We start from the raw sequence: 26385 nt of genomic DNA on the forward strand, positions 1-26385 counted from the left end.
GAAGGAGACGAGCAGGAAAACAGTAAGACAAAACCTTCTATTAGCCCTACACATTAGATAATGTGGACCAAATAAATAAGGCAAGGGGCCCATCAATTAGAGGGGGGGGGAAAGTGGGGGGCCATGGAGCGTAAACTAAAGCCCAGACGTAGGGCCACCCCAGCCCACAAACAGAGGCCACTGCCTGAAAAATCACAAAGGAGGTTCCACCTGTAAACAGGACCTGACCCAGTATGTTATCTGCTGAATGTTCCCATCCATCCAGTCCCCGTGGATGAGGCACAGGTGGGGACACAGAACACTGGAGATCTGTCACCATATGATCTGTTTAATAGAGAATTTAGCACATCACATAGATTTACCTTAATCCCCAAATTTCATTGATTTTTAGCTTTTCAGGAAGGATATGGCACTTATTCTTCTATGTAATAAATTATGTTTATAACATGCTTCCACTCTTCCTAACATTTCTAAGCTCAGTAATTCTCCAAATACAAGTTGACTGCAAATTAATGATCCCAAATATAATGATTTCAAAAGTCAAAGAATAATGTGAAATTTGTAAATAGTAGAATTTAAAATGATTTTTTTTCCTCCTTAAACTAAATTCTCCATAACCTTTAAACAAGTAAGTGAGAAAAATCTTTAGCCCTGTGACTAAATCAATGTCCCCATGTTGACATGGAATTATGAGTAGTTGGCAATCAGGCTATTGAGAAAAATAGTATGTGTGCTTGGAATACCAATTGTTTGGTATTCGAAGTTTTCCTGTGAAAACTTCAGCTGTTAGTAGCTGAGGACCTGAAACATGTTTTCCTCATTTAAGAAGCTATAATTTTCAAGTTCATGTCTCAGTAACTAGTATCTATGAAAACAACTCATTGGGTATCATTTTTGCCAACCAAATAAGGATAGTTCATGGGAATTTTTAAATTTCTTCCCCAGTCACTACTGAAGAAGTACAGTAGTTAAGGAGTTCAAAGTTTTCTATGCCCTTTTCCCACCGACGTGGGAGGTGCCCTGTAAGAATTCACTCCACTTTTCTGCATCCCATGCCTCTCCCTTCTGCAGCCTGGAGCTGACATTTTATGGCCCACTCCAGCACTTTGGGTCGTTGGTCACAATTTACTAAACAGGACCCAGATTCTTTCTAAGACAAATCTTACGCCCCTATTTGCCTACTATAATACCAGGAAAGAGGAGAAATTAGGTCAAATTAAAATGGCAATAGATTGCCAATGCTATTGGATTTAGGGTTCTAAGCTTCTAGAACACACATACCTCATTTTATTGTGCTTCACTGTATTGTGCTTTATAAATATTGTGTTTTGCATAAACTGAAGATTTGTTGGAATCCTGCATCAAGGAAGTCTATTGGCACCATTTTTCCAACAGTGTGTGCTCACTTCATGTCTGTGTCACATTTTGGTAAGTCTCACAATATTTCAAACTTTTTTATTATTATTATATCTGTTCTGGTGATCTGTGATCTGTAATATTAGATGTTACTATTATAATTGCTTGGGGGCACTACAAACCATGCCCATAGAAGATAGCAAATTTAGTCAGTAAATTTTGTGTGTGTTCTGACAGCCTCACCAACCAGCCATTCCTCCATCTCTCTCTGTCTCTCTCCCTTCAGGCCTCTCTATTCCCTGAGACACAATATTGAAAATTAGGCCACTTCATAATCCCAAAATGGCCTCTAAGTGTTTAAGTGAAAGGAAGATTCACACATCTCTCACTTTAAATCAAAAGCTAGAAATGATTAAACTTAGGAAGGCACATAGAAAGTTGACATCAGCCTGAAGCTAGGTCTCTTGCACCAGTTAGCCAAGTTGTGAATGCAAAGGAAAATTTGGGAAGAAAATTAAAAGTGCTGCTCTGGTGAACATACAAATGATTAGAAAGCAAAACATCTTTACTGCTGATATGGAGAAAGTTGGAGTGGTCTGGATAGAAGATCAAATGAGCCACAACATTCCTTTAAGCCAAAGCCTAATCCAGAGCAAGGCCCTAACTCTCTTCAATTCTGAGAAAGCTGAGAGAGGTGAGGAAGCTGCAGAAAAAAAGTCTGAAGCTGGCAGAGGTTGGTTCATGAGACAGGAAAGAAGCCGTCTCCACAACATAAAAGTACAAGGCAAAGCACAAGTGCTGATGTATAAGCTACAGCAAGTTATCAAGAAGATCTAGCTAATATCATTGATGAAAGTGTTTACACTAAACAACAGATTTTGAATGTAGACGAAACAGCCTTCTTTTGGAAGACGATGCTATCTAGGATTTTCATAGCTAGAGAGGAGAAATCAATGCCTGCCTTCAAAATTTCAAAGGACAGGCTGACTCCCTCATTAGGGGCTAATGCAGCTGGTGACTTGAAGTTGAAGCTAATGCTCATTTACCATTCCAAAAATTCTAGGGCCTTTAAGAATTATGCTAAATCTACTCTGCATGTGCTCTATAAATAGAACAACAAAGCCTGGATGACAGCACATCTGTTTACAGCATGGTTTACAGAATATTTTAAGCCCATATTTGAGGCCTACTGCTCAGAAAAAACATTTTTTTCAAAATATTACTGCTTATTGACAATGCACCTGATCACCCTAGAGCTCTGATGGAGATGTACAAAAAGATTCATGTTGCTTTCACGCCTGCTAACACAAGATCTGTCTGCAGCCCATGGTTCAAAGAGTAATTTCAACTTTCATATCTTATTATTTAAGAAAGACTTTTCATAAGGTTATAGTTGCCATAGATAGTGATTACTCAGAAGGATCTGGTCAAAGTCAATTCAAAAGTTTCTGGAATGGATTCACCATTTTAAATTCTATTAAGAACATTCATTATTCATGGAGGAGGTCAAAATATCAACATTAACAGGAATTTGAAAAAAGTTGACTCCACCCCTTGTGGATGACCTTTGAGGGGTTCAAGACTTCAGTGGAGGAAGTAACTGTAGATATGTTGGAAATATCAAGAGAACAAGAGTTAGAAGTGTAGCCTGAAGATGGGACTGAATTGCTACACTCTCATGATAAAACTTGAATGAACGAGGAGTTGCTTCTTATGGATAAGCAAAGAAAGTGGTTTCTTGAGATGGAATCTACTTCTAGTGAAAATGCTGTAAAACGACAACAAAGGATTTAGAATATTACATAGACTAAGTTGATAAAGCAGTGGCAGGGTTTGAGAGGATTGAATCCAATTGTGAAAGAAGTTTTACTGTGGGTAAAATGACATCAAACAGCATAGCATGCTAAGAATAATGTTTTGTGAAAGGAAGAGTCAGTCAATGTGGCTAACTTCATTGTTGTCTTATTTTACAAAATTGCCACAACCACCCCAAGCTTCAGCAACCACCATTCTAATAAGTCAGCAGCCATCAACACTGCAGCAAAACCCTCCCCCAGCAAGATGATTACAGCTCTCTGAATGCTCAGATGATCGTTATGGTTTTTTAGAAACAAACTCTTTTTTAATTAATGTACATACTTTTTATAGATATATTACTATTGCATATTTAATAGACTACATTATAGTGTAAGCATGACTTTTATATATACTAGGAAACCAAGAAATTTGTGTGACTTGCTTTATTGAGATATCCATTTCATCATGGTGGTCTGGAACTGAACCCGCAATATTTCCGACATGCTCCTGGCTCTTTAGAAATATTAAAGGAAGGCTAACCTTAAGTGAAGAGATAGCATTCAAGATTCAAAGGTATTTCTTTTTTATATAAAATATATTCACTAATTTTTTGAGAATTATAATTTATTTTATTGAAATATGTGAATTACTTACTTTTAACTACCGCATTTAGGTTATATAGATTTGTAGTCTCATGCACTATTAATACAGGTTTTTGCATTTGTTTCTTTTCCCCTAAAAAAAGAATAAATTGAAAAAAAATTAGCTGAGTGATTATTTCTTATTAAGAAGTTGCTGAAAGATTAACATGAAACTGGATATAGAAGTATGAATAAGACATACTTAATTAAGAATGGAGAACCTGAGCTCTTCTCTATTACACTCACTCATAGCAATAAAATGAGAATTGGGGGGAAAAACATCTCAAAATTTCAAAAACTGATGTATACTGGATATTCCCCAGGCTTTCCCAACTCAGAAAACCGGTGGGACTCACAGTCATGGTAGCCAAATGTCCCCTTGGCCTCAACATGGCATTTGCCTTTTCTTCCACTTCTGTTCTGCCTGCTGTAAAGCCCACTGCTTCCTCTGAAACACACCAAAGTGCTAATGTGTGCTACCTTCTTTCACTCTTTCCTGTTTCCAAGTTCATGTAACTGAATCTAGGTGATCTCATGGATTTTATTCAAGTATTTCAAAATGGTAGCCTTTAATGTGTTAGTTGTATTTTCCCCTTTTCTGCATTTTCTGTGTAGAGCACAGTTTGGCAAACTACAGCACTCATGCCAGATGATCCTGGCCTCTTATTGTACAGGCCTTAAGCTAAGAACTCTTTTATGTTTCCAAAAGATTGGAAGAGGATTAGGAGGAGGAGGAAGAAGAGGAAGAAGGACAGAAAGAAGAAGAAAAATAAGGAGAAGGGAAAAGAGAAGGGGACGCCGCAGTGTTGACAATGGTAGAGATGGCACGTGGCCTGCAGAGCCTAAAATGATTTTACAGAAAAACTTTGCAGACCCCTGGTCTAGTGAGATGGCTAGCCTCACTCACAGAACTTGATTTCTTTTTAGAGCAGTTAGGACAGGGACATATGGAAAAAACAAGAAGAAAAATATGGCCAAACTACCCTTAGTCCAAAGAAACTCTTGATTAAAGCCTTTTCTAAATATTTTATTGTGTGGCAAACACTGTTGTTTGCTTCCCCAACAGACATTCTCACTCAGTTTTGATCATAGAGGAGGCAGCCATATGCTCAGGGGAGGCCAGGGCCCTCCTCATCTTTAGGGAGGTAAGTTTGGATGAATCCAGCCAAGGCAATTCTACTCCTTTGCCAGAGATTGATTTGGGACTTGGTACAAGTTGTAAACCTGGCCAATAAAACATAAGAGTAAATTTGCTGTAAGATGCGTGAAAACAGTTCACTCTCTTTTAAAAGGTAAGCCAAGGAAAGAACATGTCTTCTTTTTCTCCCGTCACCTCTGGACCTTGTTGTGTGAAGACATACTGTCCAGAATTGTTGTAACTCTCCTGTAACACATAGGCTGAGAATGGCAGAATGGAAAGTTGACCAAAAAAAAAAAAGAAGAAGAAAAAGAAAAAAATCAACTTTCAATCTACCTACCTGCCTTGGAATTTGACATGTAAGATGATAAAATTTCTCTATTGTCATATCTACTTTTAGTTCTTTCTTTCCTCTCTTTTAATCCCAAAGCATTCTGATATAGCCCCTCCAGGCAACGGCTCATAGGAAAAACTTCTTGGCTATTCTACAGTTTCACAGCAGAAGATAAAAAATATGAAATGTTGATCTTGCCCTAATGGAATGGAGCCATTTATTTATTAATCTTCAGACACACCATTTTTCAAGCTTGAGTAAGCACATCTCTGGGTGCAGCCTTTCTGAATAATTCCTGATTTAGAAGAACTGTCATCAAGAAAGTAGACTGAATCTTCCTAACCACTGGTAAGTAAGTGATCTTAGTTGCGTTCAGAAGGGAAATTAGATTTTGACATAGTCTATCAAATAGGCCACATAAGTTTCTAAAATGAATTTTGAATTTATGCATCTTTCGCTCACAGATATTTTTGAATAATGTAATGAACAAATCCCAATAGATGTCAAAGTATAGAGTGCGATTAATTTTAAGGGATAGAAGCAAAGTTGCCAAAAGGACAGAGCCAATCTTAAAACTCAGCGGCTCACATCCCCGCCCCACCCCTACTGCCCTCACCCATCCCTGCCCATGTAGACGCTGCACCCTCCTCACCCAGCATGCTGTTGCACATGTGCACAACCACACTTGCAAGAAGTTACAATAGTTTATTCTAAATGTCTTGGCTTTTACAGCCTAAATTGGGGCCTTTAGTGGCACTTGGAAATTATTTTTGTGGTTTACTTTTATAGATAACACATTTCCCACCCTTACCCCTTTCTGCTGGCTCCTTCAGAAATTTGGTTGAGGGAAACCACACAGAATTCTGAAATCTGTAGGCCAGGTGCCCACATCACAGTGACTTGGATCCCCACACTGGTGGCTTTTGGCAAGACATCAAAGTCTGTTCTTTCTCCTATTATCATTCCTAACAGGAAATTTGACTCCAGTGAATATATATAATATTTTCAGTAGCTTTAACTCATAACCCATTAATTACTTTTGGTTTTATTTATTGTGCTTCTGGTATTTCTCTTAAATTTAAAACTCTCCGAGAGTCTTTTAATTTTAATATTATACTAGTATTTATGGGAAATTGTAGCAGGGGCCCTGGTAGTAGTAAGAAGGAAGAAACTGATGAAAAATTCTTGTCACTATTCTCTTCCCAGATCACCCAATTCACCAACTTCCTTTATTTTATGTTGTATGTCCCTGTCTTGATTTCAGCCTGGGATATTGTCTTGTCTCTATCTCAGCACAGTGACGGGCAAGCTAATTCATTCACTTGCTCACTATTCGCTATTCCATAGATATTTATTCCTAAGGTGCTATGAGCCAGACATTTACAAAGGCCCTGGGCATTCAGAGATGAACAAGACAGACCCAACCCGTGACATTGCGGAGTTCGTGTCCTCCTAGAGGGGACACTCCAAAACAAGAGGGGGCAAAAACAATTACAGGTTGTGGTAAGTATCATAAAGGAAAGCAAGGAGGAGCTGAGAGGAAAAATAGGCCACGTTTTCCCTTGGAGAGGTTGTCTGGGGAAGGAAGTGTGTTGTGAAGGAACAGGGAGCCTGCCAGACTAGAATTAAGACTGACAGGAAAGATACTGACTTTGTTCTCTGGTTTTGCTAGAGTTCATCTTATCGCACTAATATATTAGAGAAGACTCTTTCCTACTTTCCAGTGGCTTCAAGTGGAAGACTCTTCATTGTCTTTATGACCCCCCTTAACAATTGAAATTGACCAAAACCACAGGGGAAAAGAGTTTTTTATCATGGAACTCTGGGGCAAGTATATTTGGCCTCTGACCTAAATTTCTGTCCAGCGACTTCTTTGTTGAAACAGAATATTCAAGAGACCCCAAGAAGTGAAGGATCCTCCTCTCCACTGAGGAACGAGAAGCGGAAATCAACCGGGGCAAAATACCCCTGGATATAGTGACCTGTTTCCTTCATATCTCCACCTCCGTGGACTTGCACAGTAGAAGGTCGAGTTGTCCTTCCCAAGAATTTTCTCACATAAAACATCAGTGCAATCTGAACTGCATAATCTTACCATATTCTATTATCTTTGTCTAATTACACTGACTCAGTACTTTTCACCTCCATACCACATAAATGCAAAGCATTTTTTCTTAATCACCTATAGTGGGTGGAATGGTGAACCCCAAAATGATATGTCCTTGTCCTCACCCACAAAACCTATAAATATGACATTATTTGGAAAAGGGGCCTTTGAAGATGTATTAAATAATTAAGTTAAGGATCATGAGACCATACGGGATTAGGGTGGGCTCTAAATCCAATGGCAAGTCCTTAGAGAAGAGAAGGGAAAACAGACACAAAGGGAAGAAGGACATGTGACACTGCAGGCAGAGATCTGGAGGTTTGCTGCCACAGCCAAGGAATTCCAGGAGCCTCCAGAAGCTGGAAGAGGCAAGAGAATATCCTCCCCCAGAGCCTCTGGAGGGAGTGTTGCCTTGCCAACACCTTGATTTAGGTTTCCGGCCTCCAGATCTGCTAGAGAATAAATTTCTGTTGTTTTAAGCCACCAAGTTTGTGGTCATTTGTTGCGGCAGCTGTTGGAAATGACTACATCATCTGGAGACTTTGATTTTTTTTAAAGGTTAGAAAATTATACTTTGCCTTTATTTTAGCTTATTTGGCTTTAGTGAAAATGCAATTGACAAGGGGTGGAATAGCTCAACAAGAGCACACTGCAGGTTGCACAAAGGCATTACTGGCAAGCTCTCTCACAGCTATATCGAAGATTGTGTCCTCAAGGCCTAAATCCATCTCAGACCTGGCCATTTCCCATCCTGCGAACCACAGCACAGAGTAATGGGAGAAAAGCTGGGCTAGGAATCAGAAGCTTCAGCCACTGTTGCCCCTGACTGTAGATTCTGGGTCTTGATTTTTCTATCTTGCCTCTATGAACTTCATGGTGGATGGGCCTTGATATGTTAAAAATAGAATTATAAAATAATATCTGTGAAAATAAGCTTTATGAAAAGAAGCTCATATCATTAGAGAAGAACAGAAAGAAGATAAGTATTAGACATCAATGAACTCAAATAATGAACAGGAATTCCTCACTCCATATAACACAGAGTGAGCACTTCACAGCCCACAATGTCCAGCACTGCCAAGTCACTCTGGTAAATTTCCAAGAGTCAGAGTCCTCCACTGCTCCTTCTTTCTCACAGAAAATTGATGTGAAAAGTATAGGTCATACTTGGCTACCTTCTTGGGGAAGTGTCAAACTCAGAATTAAACACCATTGCTAACCATTCGGTCCATAAGCTAATACTGTCTGGGCGTCTTTGGAAGACATCTGGACACCCTGGTACCACTCAGTCCTACCTATTAGCCAAGCCGGAGATGTTCCACAAGAAACCCACAGCAGCAGAGGTGGTGGTTTGGAGGAAGGTGTTAGGGGGTCCCACTGCCAAAGCTAAACCACCTGCGTCAATGTCAGGAGCAGACCCTCAGGGCTCAGTAAGGTGCTGCACTAGGACATTAGCCTTGACAGGAGAGCTCAGGTTCCATCACAGCAGGACTTGTCTGCCAGACTTGATGGAAAATGCTACAGCTTTCATGGCTGCCTCCCCACCCAGAATGTATGGAAGAGTGCGGAGGGGAACATTAGAAAAAGGAGAACCGACCCAGGTTTAGAAATAAATGCTTTAACGTTAGCCTGAAAATGTGTTAGGAAGGAGTTGGTTTCCCTTCTTCTCCTTGCCTCCTACCAAAATTAAATTAAAAATAAAAATCTTCTTTGCATTTATAACTTATGTGACCTGTCATGCTACCTACATGATCTAATTAGAGCTACGTACAGCAAAGTGGAAACAATACTGAACTTGCTTAGGTCTGGATTTGAGCCCTAGACGTGGTCACTAGAATGAGCTCATTAAGGGGTACGTTCACCTGCCTAAGTCTCAGTTTCCTCATTTGTAAAATACGGGAGCCTAGTTAGAGAGGATGAGGAGGCCATTCTTAAAACCATATTTGGAGAAATCTCAAAATATCAAAAGAACAGTGATTATTAAAATATATTAATAAATTATCAGGTTTTAACAACTTTAAAATCCGTCTCAAGCCAGTAACACAAACTCTTGTAGAAATCAATCCTCTGGAAGCTTGTACATGTCCCTGGGCTCTCACACCCAGTAGAAATATGTCCATCACTGTGGAAAAGTTTTGCATGGTAATAGCTTAAAGTGGGACTTTCTTAATTTCTTTTTTTTTTTTTTTTTTGAGACAGAGTCTCGCTTTGTTGCCCGGGCTAGAGTGAGTTCCGTGGCATCATCCTAGCTCACAGCAACCTCAAACTCCTGGGCTCAAGCGATCCTTCTGCCTCAGCCTCCTGAGTAGCTGGGACTACAGGCATGCGCCACCATGCCCGGCTAATTTTTTCTATATATATATATATTTTTAGTTGTCCAGATCATTTCTTTCTATTTTTTAGTAGAGACGGGGGTCTCGCTCTTGCTCAGGCTGGTCTCAAACTCCTGACCTTGAGCGATCCACCCGCCTCGGCCTCCCAGAGTGCAGGGACTTCCTTAATTTTAAAAGTATGAAGACGCAATGGAAATAAGTAAAAATGACTCAGCAAAACAATCAAACAAATAAATATAAAGCACAAAGTATGAGAGTCTGAATAAAAAGATTTTTGTTAAGCTAGTATGAAAAGTTTAGGTTGTAAAAGAAATGAGAAAGGATAAAATCAAAATAGCATTAAGTATGGGCGATTCCAAGTAAAAAATAAAGTATGAAAATCAAGGGGTAAATCCATATATGAACACTGCAGTTTATGGCTTTTTATGATTGTACGGAAGTCTTAACTGCTTTTGCTCTTAAGTAATTTAATTATATTTTAATTTTCAACTTTGCACATGTGTAAAGTCAGGGGCGGGGAGGCGGGGAGTAAATATCACTCACACAGGAAAATCATCAGCTTGCAAGGACCACACATGGACAAAGGGGACCCCGAGATCACCGAAAGAAGTGGTCAGTGTCCTCAATATGGGAACAAGAACAAGCCAGGGAGGCTCCGCCTTCCCTCTCCAAGGTGGTGCGAGCCACTTGCATTCTCTAATGATCCTGCAGTAGAAAAGAGACAAGCACAGAATGAGGGGCTGGGGCGGGGGCTGGGGGACCTCAAGGGGGCTTGATCAACGTGAGCAAAGCAAGCTGGCCACTTTGAGGCTTTTCCTAAAGTAACTCTCCTCCGACCAAGAAATTTTCAGGGTCCTGGAGGAAAGGGGGGTATGGGGGTGGGGTGCCAACCCTGTGGCTCCCTCCCCATCACCTGCTTCTCTGGCAGTGGTCATTTTCACAAGCCGGTAGGGGGTAGAGGCAGGAGGCAAATCCAGCACATCGTCAAAATAACCAAGTGTTCTGTGCCAAAAGGAAATGTGGGCTAAGAACTATAATGAGAGGGTAAGCAAAGAGCCACTGGTTCCAAGCAGTGAGATGTGTCAGCGAGAGAGAACAGCAGTCCTGCTGGCCCCAGTACAGGCCAGAGCCTTAATCTGTAAATCACTGTGAAGCCCAATACGTCAAAAAAAAAAAAAAAAAAAAAAATGTGGCCACCCCTGGAGTAAAGGCATAAGGCAACAAAGTAATCTCCTGCTCTAACCTCCTGCGGATAACCCATGTGAAAATGCAAAAACACCACAGAGGCCAAGAGAGGGGAAGGGTGGCTTGCCAGAACCTAATTACATTTAATCAAGATGGCAAAAAATGATGGGCACGTGTCCCATAATCCCAAATGAAAAACACACGAACACACACACACACACACACACACACACACACACACACACACCCTGCTCTTAAGAATGCTTGACTGTACATTCTCTCATCTCCCTTTATAAGCCCACTCTAAAATTTCTGGCACGGGCCTGAAAGTCATTAGTAATTTAGCTGAAACGTAAAATTTTACTGCGGCGCATTGGTAGCTATTATGAGGCATAAATCTGTGTGGTTCTGGCAGGTTGAATTCCCTCCTACTACCCTTCATCATCCTACAAAAAGCATTTAACTGTGCTGGGGGTACAAGACTCACATTTTGGAATTAAATTAGAGACATGAGAATACTAAAATACCCTTTCTTTTCTTGATCTGCACTAACCAATTTGAACTGCTTTCTTGGGCCAAGTCCCACTAGAGAAAATGTGATCTTCAGGAAATTTAGATTCAGCAAACTGCCTTGCAAAAATCGTAGTGTACAAAATCATCAGGTCCAACAAAATCTGTGTTTGCTTTGCCCACATTATCATAGCAACCCAGGCCCATCGTTTTCAGAGGTCGTTAGAAAACATGAGTATCTCACTCATAAATTCCAACAGTTTCCCTATAAAATGAAGCAAAACAGAGACTACATACAGTATTTTTTTTTCAGGAGAAGTTTCTTATATTCTTGTAGTTTCCTTCATAATTTTCATCAAAATTCTTCCTGGAATCTTTAGTTCTTGGGTTGGACATATTTTCATAGCCAAAATATTATGCTTGTGAACATAGTACCATAGGCACATGAGATTTAAATCTTTGTTCTTGGAGTGACTTAGTAGAAAGCAGATGGGACTTGGAATTGACAACTAAACTCCACGCCCTTGACAGAGATAGCAAACGGAAGAGCTTGTTCCACCACTGCCATTCTCGTGCCCACAGCAGATATTATTAATGGGCTACAGATGAATCTGGATCCAGTAGCTCTGTCTGATTGAACCAAAACACAAGCTGAGACTTTCTTTCAATAAAGTCCCCAGGTAACCACGGCCAATTTATCAAAGTCAGCACATGAGACAACAAACTCATTTGCCTCTGTTGTCTCGTGTGCTGACTTTGATTGCAAACACTATGAGAGCAGGAACCGCGATTATTCATTTTGTGTCTCCAGAACGTGTCTCAGTATCTGACACGTAGCTGGCCTCAGTAAGCCCTTTGAATGCTACTGAATTCTCCCACCCTGTCATTAATTCTAAAAGCTTCCTCAACTAAATAACTTCTTTTCCTTATTTTAGTTTCCTAGAAAATCGGTATCATGTGAATTGCCAGTTACCTTATTGTTACCAAAAGAAATTAACCATTAGATGTTTATTTACAAACAATCCTATGTTCAGCATGACTTAAAGCAAAATAAATAGGCATGTTCTCTAGTCCCTCACTGCTTAGAGTCTGGAATGGAGTAGCCTGAAATACAAATGAATATGGTTTATGGGATTCCCTTCAGTTTATGGTCCTTCCAGAGGGAGGGCTCAGTCATCTTTACCAATTTTGTCCAGTTTCATAGTATCTTGGGAACTTCCCTTGCCTGTTAAAGGAAGTAGAGTACTTTGACACTGTGTTGAGAATGTTATTGGTGATGTTGGTCAGTATTTTACATGTTTACTAGTAAGACTGCTTTTAGCAATAAGTAGCAGAAAATTTCACTGTTTAAACTATAAGGGAGGATTCACTAACTCATATAATTAAAAATGTCACAGGGAAGGTATACCACAAGTGAATCTTAATCAAGCCACTCAATTACATATCCAACACCTTTTTTCTTCCTAAGACTGACTAACCTCATGGTTCCAAAATGGCTGCAACCATACCCAAATAACACAATTCCTCATTAATTTCTTTGATAACAGCATGAATATTCCAACATTCCCAGGAAAAGAAATGAAAATCATTTCATCTGGATGGCTTAAATTAGATGGCTTAAAGTGCATGCCCAAACATTAACTAATTATTATACTCTGTGGATAGAATGCATTGGTTAGGTCAGCCAGGGTTATATGCTCCACCTTAGACTTAGAGGTAGAATCATTTTTCTCAGAATCATAGAGATCTCCAAAGGGAAATTAGTACCATAGGCTGTGGGAATGACACAAAATAGTTAGTCAACAAATATTCATCATAGCAGCATCTCTTTCTCAAGGCCTGTGGCAGAAACTCCTGTGTGATCTAAGAACCAAGAATAGTTATCAATCTCCTGAGCATCTGCTGTGTCCAATCCTGCAGACATTGTAAACTGCATAATTCAAATATCCTCTGATGTAACAGCCTATGGGTACAAAGAAGGTTTTGGAGAGAACACATAACTCTCACCGCCTTTGGAGCCTCTACATTTATCCCTTCAAGAATTCATTCTCCTGCAATGTTCTCCCACACTCGAATATTTCCAGGAAGTCCCATAGATGTCTCAAGTGTTTTTAAAAAAGAACACACAGTTGCTGGGTGTTCTGCCTCCCATCAGGGCCTGTCCACAGGGCACTAGCCACATCCACGGGCCATCTGCCATCTTTGCTGGGATCCCACCTGCCCTTCACCATCTACCACTCCTGCTGGAGAATTCTACCCTGCCTTGGATGATGCATCCAACTGTAAAGGATGCATCCCAACTATAAAGTAACACTGTGCTCCTTTCCGTCCTCGTAATTTCCCTCATGTAAAGAGAGCCTTCATTTAACTCTTCTGATTCCTGCCGTGGCATGAATTAGCCTGTGGGGCCAGTTGAAGCTGTTAATATACGTCATGATGTCCTGTCCTCTGTTCTTATAACACCCTCTTCTCACCCAGGTGCCCATCAAAACCTTCCTGCCTCCACACACTGCTGCCTGGGTTGGGGGTGGGGCAGGGAACAAACTTACAAATAGACTCCTGAGAAAAGAAAGGTCTACATCTCACTTTCAGTTCAGTTGGGACATCTGGGTAATTGACAAGGTTCCTTTTTGAATTGGCTCTAGAGAGCTTAGAACTCAATGTACGGTACCTCCCCCCAAGTCTATGTGTATGCATTGTACATTTTCTTCCCAGATGTACATTCTCTCTATCTTTGCCTTCCTCCCTGCTTATCCAGTGATTCCAATTTCCATTTCCCTGGTGATTTCTTACCCTGTTCCTGCATTGCACCCTTGGCTTCTTTTTGTTCCATGTTTGCTAGGTTACACAGGTCTACAGCTGAAGATGTCTGTGGCCGTCATGTCCAGTGAAGCTTTTTGTCAGTAGGGTGGGTAAGCTCAGCCTCCTTCCTCCCACCTCCCACCTCCTTACTCCCACCTCCACCACATTTTAGCTACTCTTTGACAACGGCACCAGAAAGCCCTGGAAAACTGAACCACTCTTCCATTGCCAAAGACAGGTCACACATCTATACCAGGGAAAAATTTTCAATGAAGCCAGCTGTTACCACAAAGATTATGGACACTTCACTCCTGGAGATGGCCCCTGCTTTCTCTTAATTGGAATAGCAGGGCAATATTAACCCCAGAGAGAGTGACCAATATCTCACCCTGGGTGTGATATATTCCACACCCTTCGTCCAACCCCAGGTGACATCTCCTAACTATCTAGTTTTCGCTAGATTGTCTGATTCTACCTCAGTTTTCTTCCATGTGGCACTGACGAATATGGCAAAAATTAAGTAGAAATTCTAAGTTACACTTCAAACAAATATTTGGTTTAAATAAATAATTTAACTATTTACAAGGAATGAAAGCAAAGTATTCAAAGTCATTGATGTTTCTTGCCAGGAGTAATTGCTACTATCCTGCTTCGAGGGAGAAGACCTCAGATGTTCACATGCTAGAGAAAGAGTGTGGAAGAAATTGAAATATGAAGTGAATCCTGGAGAAGGCTTAAGGTAACAGTGGCATGAAAATGGGGAAAGAACATTGTTCAATTTGCCTGAAAGGTGGGATACAATGAAAAGAAAAACTGAGTAAAAATACATGCAGGACATGAAAAGTTGAGGGCTCTATTCAAAGGAGGCAGGAGGTCCGTTCTTGCCCATGATCAGTAGTGATGGATGAGGGAGGACCAGTGGGTGAAGAACATTTGGGAACTTGGAGAGAGTTTGGAGTGGGGTTTGGAGAGTATTCTCGAGAGTATTCTGAGATGGTCATAAGGTAATTCTTTTTAGGGAGCTGTTATCTAAAGCCAACCTAGTATGAGATTTCCATGTACAATGGGCTGAACTTGTTCCATAGTGCAGCCATCAGTGAAAAGTGTGCTGTCATGACAAGATTTAGTGCCTTCTTTGGAGTTTCCTCTGTCAACCCTTTAAATCACTCGTCTTAAGATAGTTGATAATGTTTTTGAGTACACAGAATATGGGAGAAAAAAATACAGAAGGCAAGCATTGATTATATTTTTAAATAAAGAGAATTCAGTCCATTTGAAGTTGTATTTACTTTAAAAAAGAAAATTAAGGTTCTTTTAAGTGTAAAAGCAAAAGATATAGAGTAAAAATAAAAAGATGAAACAATATGTCTTAGGAAATAAAGGCTTATGGTCATAAGTTAACTGTGCGTTACAGAGAAATAAATCTAATTGTAAACCATCAGAAAGAGCAGGAGAGAAGGACATTATAGAAGTAAAAAGAATTTTAGGAAATTAGTGGTCTAATAAAGCCATTTAAATTTTCCTTGAAGCGTAACTTTTCCTTCTCTGTCAACTGAAATGAACCTGACTTATTTCACTGTCAAACTAGCCTCTTCCTATTGTCTTACATTTGTTGTTTTTCAGGCCTAGATAGCTGAATGTTAAACCCTATTCCTAAAGAACTGGCATATCTGCTTTGTAACATGCACAGCAGCAAATTAACTGGGCTAGGGCAAGAGACCGAAGGACCTAGTGCAAGTTAAAACCTAAAATAAACAGAACAGAGTCACTGGTGGATACTTAAAAAAGGAATTTATGGCCCATTTCCTCATTTCCCTGAGGATTTCGCCTGTGAAAATAAATTCGATATTTTCAGCATTAGAAAAATATATTTTTCAAAAAGAAAACAGGCCGAAGTTTCACATGTCTAATCTACCATTCCAGCAAGACACCAAAACCGTGATGGCTTCAGTAGGTCCTTCCCATAGGGGCACTGGTTCTGAAGTCACCAGTCTATGCAGCCACCCACACCTGAACACACTGTGACACTGCCCTGGACACACTAGGCCTGCTTGCTGGTATCAAATCACTTTTTTGAGACACCTTCTTCCTTGAGCAATAGAAAAAAATAATAGCAATGTACATTAGGCTAACAGTCTTTCCCTTATTGTTAGGAATTTATTTCTCCACAACATTTGTTTCCTCCTGGGGAATAGAAATAGTGATGTTAAGCAAGATAAATAATTGGTGTCATAAAATATATCCCATTTATTTAATAGTTTTCTATCCTAAAAAATGTTGCAGACTTTAAAATTCTGTATAAGTGATATACTTAGTATTTCTAAAATGTTTTAAAAGCCCATTCAACCCACCCCAGCTGTTGAGAACAGGAAGTAAAGTAAGTAAGTCTTTTTCTTGCTAATCCTCCTAGGAGAAATCGAGGGAGCCAGCAGAGCCATTTTAAAATTTTGTTGGGAAACAAGGATTAGGATTCCTATGTGCCTAAAGGGCATCACCATATTGTTTGATTAGAATAGTGTTGTGTAGTTATTAACAGATGGGATCCAAATACCAGCAGCTTGATGCTGTATTGTTCAGTTCAAACCTTGTTTCCAAGAAGCTATCCAATGCTAGTGGACCATTTCCCTTCCATCTATTCCCGAAGCCACTGGAAAAGGATTTGAGATTTAGAGTGCCATTACCCCTTTAGAGGTATTTATCTCAGTCTTTCAACCCTTAAAAGCAGATTCGTTAATTTTCTGGGACTCCTTTAATACAACAGCAAGAAGACATAAATAGAAAATGTGAAATCCCTCAGAGGTTGGAGAAATTCTAGTTGGAGAAGATAAGGACACTAAGTAAACTCACTGAGGACAGATACAATTGTCTATTCAACTTAGTGTTTTGTGCATCTAGCATAATATGTGGCACATCAAAGATGTTCTGGAAATGTTGAATCGACAAGTGAATTCATTAATGGCACTTGGTTTAAGACATTTCTTTTATCTATTGGAAACTAAGTATGCATTGTGAGCATATCATTGTTAATCCACAGGTTGCTGAAGTTAGGAGTTCTTCCTTACCTGCTGTTCATTCATTTTCTAATTTATTTACAGAAACATATTGAATAATATTCTGCACCATGGTTAAAATTAAGTGCTAGAAAATACTTTCCCATATAAAAAATATCATATGTTGCATACATGGATTTTTAAAAACATGATTGAAAAATTATAGCCAACTTTAATTGCTTTGACTTAATTCATTCTAGAAGTTTTAGTAAGTATAAAGTCAATATGATCATTAAATGAATAATATAGGCATTTAAAGTTAAAAAAAAACTCTTTTCATATATAATGACTCTCCACTCATTTGCTGTGTTTTGTTTTCAATTGCCTTTTGAACCTATCAGTTATCAATCAAATGCAATGATCCATCTATTTTTGTTGAGAGCACTTGAAACTTTTCTACTTCAGGATGGAAACTACTATTTAATAGAAAACTATCTTCTTAATTTATGGTGTAACCCAATCCTTGGGGTGGATTTTTTAAATTTGCTTTCAGTTCGATCCATAATGCTTTGGGGATCACAGTTCTTCTGGAAAACACTGGAATTGCAAATTGGATTTCAATAGTCTAACAGTGCCATAAAACACCCCAGCATATGCCAAACACGAGGGAGTCACGTGCTGCACCTCAGTTCTCTAAACAGTCCTCCTACCTAACTCCATCACAACTGACCCTTTAGAGATTCAAGAAGCTATTCCTTGCTGTGTTTTCCTGCCCCTCTTTCATTTCGTGACATTTTTTCTCTGCATTTTTCTGTAGAGGCATCCATTGGGGTGAAGGAAAAGGTGTGTGTGCTATTTGGTGGAGTCTTTGAGCAGGGAGGCAGCCTACTGAAGACTGCAATCCCCTGCTGAGAACCTCTCTTTCTCCCTTTTTTCTTTTTTCCTGAAGTACTTAGATAATTGTATCAGCTCTTCATTTCACTTCTACTGACAGCCTGAAAGTGCAATGTGATCATCCCAGCTGGAATCCCTTAGTCCTTTCTTGAACCATCTTGCAACAGAAAAAAATGGCGATCTTCGCTCTGGATCAGGAACCCTGGTGGTTAATTCCCTACCCCAGCCATCAGGTGCAGCTGTTCCAACTGCTTCTCAAGCTTTCCAAGAAATCTGACAAACCAAACAGAGATCATCCCAGCTAGTTCCCACTCTCTCTTCCTCAGTAATAAACAAGTAAACAGAAATTTTCCACTATGAAGCAGGTATTTTGGAAAGTTCTATGCATGTTTGTTCGCACAGGATTGACATTTATACAACCATGAACAACACTTTATGTGGTACTTAGGATTTCTTCAGAGAGCCTTTTTCCAAGTGCTGACCTGGCTTAACCCTACTTAACTTGTAAAAGATGAAGGGATTATAGGAGAAGGTATATGGCCATGGGCCACTAATGGATTAGATTTTTCCTTGGTTGTGTTTCCTTAGCGCCTTTGAAGTGTGGATTGAGTGCAATCTTCCTTAATGTTCCCTCTTATGGATCTCATTTTGTTACAGTAGCTGATCCTCTGGTGTTAGGTAAGTGGAAAAAGAATGCATTGTGCTTATTTGCTTATAAATTATATGCAAGTTGGGGAAGAGTTTCCTTCATAACTCAGTTCTGCTGCCTCTTCTCTACAACTACATAAAATACCTGGAGTCTTATTTTAATTGTAAAATGCAGTGCTGCTGAAGGGATGGGGAAATAGGCTCTCTCATACATCACTTCCTGGTGGGAACTGTAAAAATGCACTTATTCTTTGACTCAACACTTCCAATCCTAGAAATGAATCCCAAGGAAATAACACGAATGTGTGCAAGAATTTAGTCACTAGCATAGTCATTGAGGCATTGTTTATGGTATAGCAAACTTGAAAACACTAAAGGAAAATGAAATAGTCTTACGCCTGTAGAATGGAAAAGCAGGCAGCCATAGAAGTGTACATATCGTATAAGTGTCTGTAATACTGACTTTGACAGATTTTTCTCAATACTGTAGGTGAATTCTTTAAAAAAAAATAGTACCATTCTATACCAAATGATCTCATCTATTTTATAGAAAAAAAGTTAAAACTTCTTTAAATGTATGGTATTTACACAGTCAAAAAAGCAGCATAGTTCCCAAAATATGGGCAGTTACTATGTGGTGAGATTATGGGTGATATCTCGATACCCATTTTCTTTTTTTTTTCTTATTTGTATTTTCTAGCATTTTCTACTATGAGTATATTTTACCTGTCTAAAAAAAAAAAAAAAAACTTTAAATGTAAAGGTTTCTTTTTCTTATCTTTTTCTTTTTTATGGGGGATGTTTTGCTTTTGTTTCTGAAGTAGAGGCAATTAAAGCTTGGAGATGAGTGGCTGACTAAGGCGGGCCTGCACGTGGAAGGGAGACACATCGTAGAGGGAATTCTGGACCTGCTTCCAGGCCTGGAGTGTAGCCTCAGCTCTGCCCACAGTCTCCCTCAGTGGGACTCAGCAAGTACTTTCACTTCTCTAGGTCTCGGTTTCTCCACCTTTAAATGAGGACACCAGTACCACACTATATATCTCATATTATCAGTGGCATCAGGGAAGACTATATATTTAAAAGCTTGGAAAAGTTAAGTGCTTAGTGAATAGAAAACCGAGGAATCAGCAGGCGATGGGAACAGCAAATCACGGGCTAATCCAACGAGTCGAGGCACCATCCTAATCATACCCATTCTTTACCTGCTTCCAGCTCTCTTCTGTGCTAACCAGGAATTCTGCCAGTCACATTCGGAATGCAGCTCGCTTCTGTTTCCATCCATGAACTCAGCACTAGCAGATGTGCAAGGAGCCAAAACACCAGCTCTGTTTTCCTCCGTTCGTTTCCAGTAACCCAGTTAGCCTGCCGCTAACTACACACCTGCAGGGTGTATTGCCTCAGACAATCCCACCGCACTTTGAAGCCCTTACTTGTCGATGTTAAATATGCCGGGATACACACAGCGTGCCATGTTTTCATTTTTCTGCAAGGGTGTCACAATATCCACATGAAGGAGACGTCTTACTTCACAAATCCACAATATTCCTAGTCGTCACTCTAGAAAATGACCTCCCACAGCCTCTACTTGGGAGAGTTCCTTTATCTCTGCATTTTCCCCTGCTTATCTAGCTCCTGTCCCCAGACTGATAAAAAATGAAAGGCTAGTACAGAGTTTGTTATGTCTGAAGATTTAGTTGCCCAAGCTGTGGGGGCCCACACTGTTAGTTTTTGAGTCACGTTTCTTTAGCTTTCAAGCCTGCAGAAAAGAACTTGGACTCCTATGAGGGAAACAAGTTTTCTTAGGGAGCTCCGGGGCAGGACACCTTTGTCTGGTTGCCCAAAAAAACCACTCCTTCGGGGGTGGGTAAACTCACAACTAATGGATGCGGAGCGCACTGTATGGGGGAAGGGCACACTTGTAGCCCTGGCTTGGGCGAGGCAAAGGCATTATATGTAACCAAAATGTTTGTATCCCCATAATATTCCGAAGTTAAAAAAAAAAAAAAAAGAAAAAAGAAAACAACAAACTAAGTTACCAAGTGAGGCATCTGCTTTATTGGAACATTCCATACTTCCTGCCTTCTGAATTAAGAATGATGAGGACAATGTCTAAGAATTTTTGCTTTATATTTGATATTTTCAAAAATAGTCTAAAAGCACCTTTATAAAGTGCTTGAGCTCCAGGCTTTACTTATATGGGTACAGTCAACTTCAATAAAACAGGCTCTTGTCCATGCTAAATGCCAGGCATTTACCAGGTTAGGTAAGAATATGGGATCTTGCTGGCAAGAGGAATAAAAGTGGTTTCAGGGCAACATATGTATGTTCTCAACCCTCCTGGTGAGCATTAGGCCTCAATTCTGATAACCAGAAAGCTCTCTGTTCCTAGATGCCCATCTTGGTGCCCCACTGCATAACATTTTAAGTCATTTCAACCATGGTAAGTGACAGCCAAAAGAACAGCTTCAGCCCAGAAGAGACAAAGGGACAGTGTTAGAGAAAGTAAAGCGGTGGTATTCTTGCTTCATTTTAAAATTAATAGAGTTGGTTATAGTTTCTAAGTACACTTAGCATTCCAGCTGCCAGAGAATGGGTTTGAACACTGAAAGCTCTCTTTAATCCACGGACCCAGGACAGGTAGTGGTGTTCTCCAGCAAGCAGGCACAGGTAGTGGCACTGCAAAGCCAGCAAAGAGAGCTTGCCAGGAGGCTTCAACACTGTCCTCAGGGAGCTGCCTCCACACAGCGGACCAGCTTTGATCTCTGCTGAGACTGCTACAAGGATGCCAATCGTGTGGTAGGTGTCCACGAGTTCATTTTACAGAGATCATCAAAGCAGCTTTCAGATGGTAAAGACTAACAACCTGGCTTCTATTTGAACAGCTAGCAGCTCTTCAAACTGTCTACTTTTCAGAGCTTATTAAACACAGAGAGAGCGCGCTAAGAAATAGAGAGTATGGCAAGTACTGGACAGAAGTGCAGAGAGAAGAGATCTGGACTGTGAGTGCTTCTGCCACTGACCGGCACACTCACACATCAGTTTTCCTACCTTTTAAGCAAACCATTTCTCAATGCTAAACCACTGGAGCATGCAATTTAAGCGAATTACCATTTGGCCAATGATGCGTATTAAGCTTTAAAAGGATCACCAAAGTATCAAGCAGAGAGTTGTCAGAAGGTAGGGAGAAGGGATACCCCTGAAGAAGAATTTAAGAAAAATAACTCAAGCAAATAGGTTTGTAAATCGAATTTAAATCCACTGGAAATGAGCTCAGAGAAAGACAGCCAGTCATAATCTTTGTAATCTTGTTCTTTTGATTTAAGAAGTCGATGATGTATTTTTAAAATATTATTTTTCATTAGAAACAAAAAAATCAGAAAATAACTGAAAACATTTGTCAATGTCTCTCCTACCCCCTGCCCCCTAAATTGTTTTATATAAAAATCATAATGTCTTTCATTAAGGCATTCAAACAATTAAGACAATAATAAGATGGGAATGGTTCAAAAGACTGATTCTATAATGGATCAGTAATTACCTTTGAGGAACAAAGGTAATGATATGTCCCCCTTTGCATTGAGGGCTAATGTCTAAAGACTAAACATCAGTAAATGTCATTAGCCAGTAATTAGTCTTTAAGTGGAAGATAAAATGCATCATCAAACAATACAAAAGAATAAAATAAACTATACTAACACTTCACAGAAGAAATATAAATAAGAAATAAGCGTATGAAAAGATGCTGTCCAATCGTCAGGGAAATACAGATTAAAACAATGAGATAGCATTTTTCTCTTATTAAATTAGCAAAAAAAAAACTCATTCTAAAAGATAGCATCTAGTGTTGGCCAGGATCCAAGAAATAGGTACTCTGGTAGATTATTGGTGAGAGTATAAATTGGAATAACTTTTTCCGGGAAGAAAAAAAAAATTGCAGAAGCTATAAAACATTTTAAATGCACAAATCCTATGGAGTAGGTAATAATCTCAGCACCCAATCTTAGATATTTTGCTGAATCACAAAAACTCAATCTCAATCAATTCAGGTTTCCCCCTCTTTCCCTGGAGTATTTTCTAAGGTTGATGTCCTGTCAAGATTTTGGGGAGGAGAGGGAGGTACATGATCCTCGAAGTAGTCATCAGTCCACATGAGCATCTTCCCAGGAAGCCACTGGCTCACCCTGTCTTCAGCTATTGTCCTAGGTGGGTCACTGATGAGATGTCCCTTGTTCCTGGTGACATGGCTCCTTTATGTCCAGCAACTTTCTCTGCTCCTTTCATGCCATGTTTGAGGGCATGGGAATAATTACGCCACTCCCTCACCAAGCTAGGATCTTGGAATCTTGGCCAGGTTGCCTCTGGGCAGATTTGGCTCTATAGGACAAAGAGCATTTCTTCTCTGGCACCTGGCCACCTACCCAGGGCTTCGTCTCTGAGATTATAACCTGGAAAACATAAGGTATGGCCAGCTACTAAGACCTTACAAATGCCTCCATTGTCCTTCCTTCCCCTTCATCTCCCCTTCTCCACCATGCCAGAGAAACTTTTTCTAACCTAAAACAGAAGTTCTGCAGTCTTTTATGATATGTCTCCCGCACATTTGGTCTTTGCCAGGAGTTTTCTGCATTCCCCTAAGGATTTAAGCTTTTGGAAACCAAAGCCCTGAAGACGTTATTTTTTTCTCTCTCTCTGATTCCAGAATTGGAACATTCTTCCTCAGTGCCAATGAACGTGGAAGATCCAACCTGCTTAAATGTGGCAGAGGCAGGAGGGAGAGAGAAAAGACATTGGCAATATTTCCCAAATATCCAGCGTATGACCCAGTCACCTGCTACTAAAAATCTATGTACAGAAATAATCATATAAAAGTATAATGAGATAGGTATAGAGACGATTATCATAGCATTGTTTATAATGGTAAAAAAATTAGAGCTAACTTAAATGTCCACCAAGAGAGGGGAAGGTTAAATAAATCACAGTAAAACTATACAATGGAATTCTATGTAAACATTGAAAAGAATGTGTACATCTTTATGTGCTAACTTGGAAACATCCTATAAAGATTGTGAAATGAAAAAGAACAAATTGCACAATGATAATAAACATGATATGATTTTATTTATTTAAAAAAAACACCTTATTTCTGTGTATGTGTGTTAGTATGAACACAGAAAGGGAGGGAAAACTTTAATAGTAATAATTTCAGAAGAGCGAAAATAGAATGAGAAAGAACTCTTCCTTTTTCACCTTATAACCCTTTTAAATATTTGATTTGATTTACTAATAGCAAGCACTTGCTACATTTAAAGAATTTTTAAAGATAAAAAAGATGAAATACATTGTAGCGCATGCCAAATTAGCTGTAGATAGGACCTTACTATTTTCAAAGCATATATAATTTTTCGAAGACTCAGGACCTAACACACAAAATGAAGACATTCCATTTATTGAGGTTTACGGTTCTGTTGTGAAGATTAATCATTAAGACCCGATGATAATTATAAAAATCATTTTGTAAAACCCTGACTGGGAAGCAGATTCCTGCTCTGAAATATAAGAGGCCAAAATTTAAATATAATTAGGGAAATTTAAACACCTTATCTCTCTCTCTGCCGGGTTCTATGACTCAAATAAATGCAGGAGATCTTATTTCAAACAAATGATGACACTTGACAACAAAGTATAAACACGGTCCAAGCTAACATATGTGCTAATTGTGCTCTGTTTTAATCTCCAATACACATCTCTATTATCTGCAAAATTAACTGCTTTGTCATGAGTCAAATCTGGGAACAATATCTCCTGCCAGAGATACCACTTCAGTATAAAAGGAGTCTGATTCGTTTGAAACCCAGGCTCAAACTGAACACACTTGGCCTGACTAGAGGTGTTACAATTACGTATAGCAAGGATAAAATTATGAGTTCAGTGGATATGCTTAGCATAGCATTATAGTATGGATGGCAACTTAATTAATGATGCTGATACCATAGCTCCTGAACAGGGTCTAATATACTGTATTTATAGATAATGCAACAACAAAAAAAGACCATGCAGGAGAGCATCTTTTTAAGTATAAATACAGTGAATCACACAATCAAATAAGAAAATATTAATAGCTATAGTTTCAAGCCATCTTCAAATGAACCTTCTCATTCCTATAAGCACCAGCCAGTGTAAAAAGTTCATATCACCTCAACAGTAAGAGATGCTTTTCCAAACATTTCTAATAATTATTCATTCAACCAAGATTTGTTGAATGAATGCTATGTGCCAGGAACAGCTAGCATTTATTTAACATTTACTACATCTCAGGAACTATTCTAATTATGTAAATTAGCTCATTTAATCCTCATAACAACACTGTGAGGTAGGTATATTGTCTTTTAAATTTTACAGAAGAGGAAACTGAGGTACAGAGATGAGTAACTCACCCAAGTTCACACAGGCTGATATTGAAGAAGCTAAGATTTGAACCCAGGTAGTCTGGCTTCAGAGCCCTGCTTTTAACTCTATGAACTGGGCTACAGAGATAAAGAACACATTCTAGTGGGGGAAACAGAAATGTGAAAAAAAAAAAATGGAAATTCAAGGTAATGCTATGGGAGCGTAAGTGTAGGGATGGATTGAGTGAAACCACAGGTGTCAGGGGTGAGTTCATAAATATTATGGGAATGAATGCGGAGTGGAGCCGGATAGCAATTTCTCTGCTTCTAGAACCCCATACCAGCATGTGTATGACTACATGAAATACCTTCTTCATCAATCCAAATTAAAGATGTATTCTGATCATCAGAATGATGTATTCTAATCAGAAACTGACGAATTCTAATCTCCAAAACTAGTTGTTTTGGAACGTACCTAATTTCAGGAGACTAAGGTACCTTTTGACTTCTTACTTCTGTAAGAAATACTTTGTGATCCTGGGAGAAAATATTGCAGCATTTTATTTGATGGAATGAAACTCTACACTGGAACAAGTAGAGTCTTTACTTTTAACCCCTAACATATGTAGTTCTGGAAGATCGACCAGTTGATCTTTTAATCAGCCATTCCCTCTTTAGAAATCCTGCCAATAAATGGAATTTTCACTTTCCTCTAACTACCTGAGACACAAATACTTGTCTTGCAAAGATGTTGATGTGTCATTGGCAAAATTCACTTGGTTGTGCTATTTCTATTTATTCGCTTTATACCAGACTTCATCCCAAAATAGTCATGCATAAGATGCCACATATGTCCTCTAGCACTTCAGGAATTAAGAGCATATGGTCAATAAAAATGGAATCCCCATGACTTCAGACTAAGTTACCTAGGAAAGACGTCCATCCTAAAGTGGTTATGAGTTCTTTCTCAGTATCAGCTTTTGTTCTAACTTTGATTGGACGTATCAAGGTAAAACTCAGTTTCACAACCTAGAACTTTAAAAGGCCCAGTACATAAATCCATTCCAGAATGTCTAAACAATGGTGACCCTCCAAAACAGTCAAAAGTCACAGCGACAGGTGAAAGGATAAGCATTTCAATTGAAGTCAAAATATGATGAATGTGAGCTGGCCGAAATAGCTCAGGTAGGAGAGGGTTAGACCAAAAACATGATGAGTTTTTATAATATTATGGGCCAGGTACTGGGAATACAGAAATGAATAT

This window comes from Propithecus coquereli, unplaced genomic scaffold (genome assembly GCF_000956105.1).
Source record: "Propithecus coquereli isolate 6110/MARCELLA unplaced genomic scaffold, Pcoq_1.0 Scaffold185, whole genome shotgun sequence".
Lineage (NCBI taxonomy): Eukaryota > Metazoa > Chordata > Mammalia > Primates > Indriidae > Propithecus > Propithecus coquereli.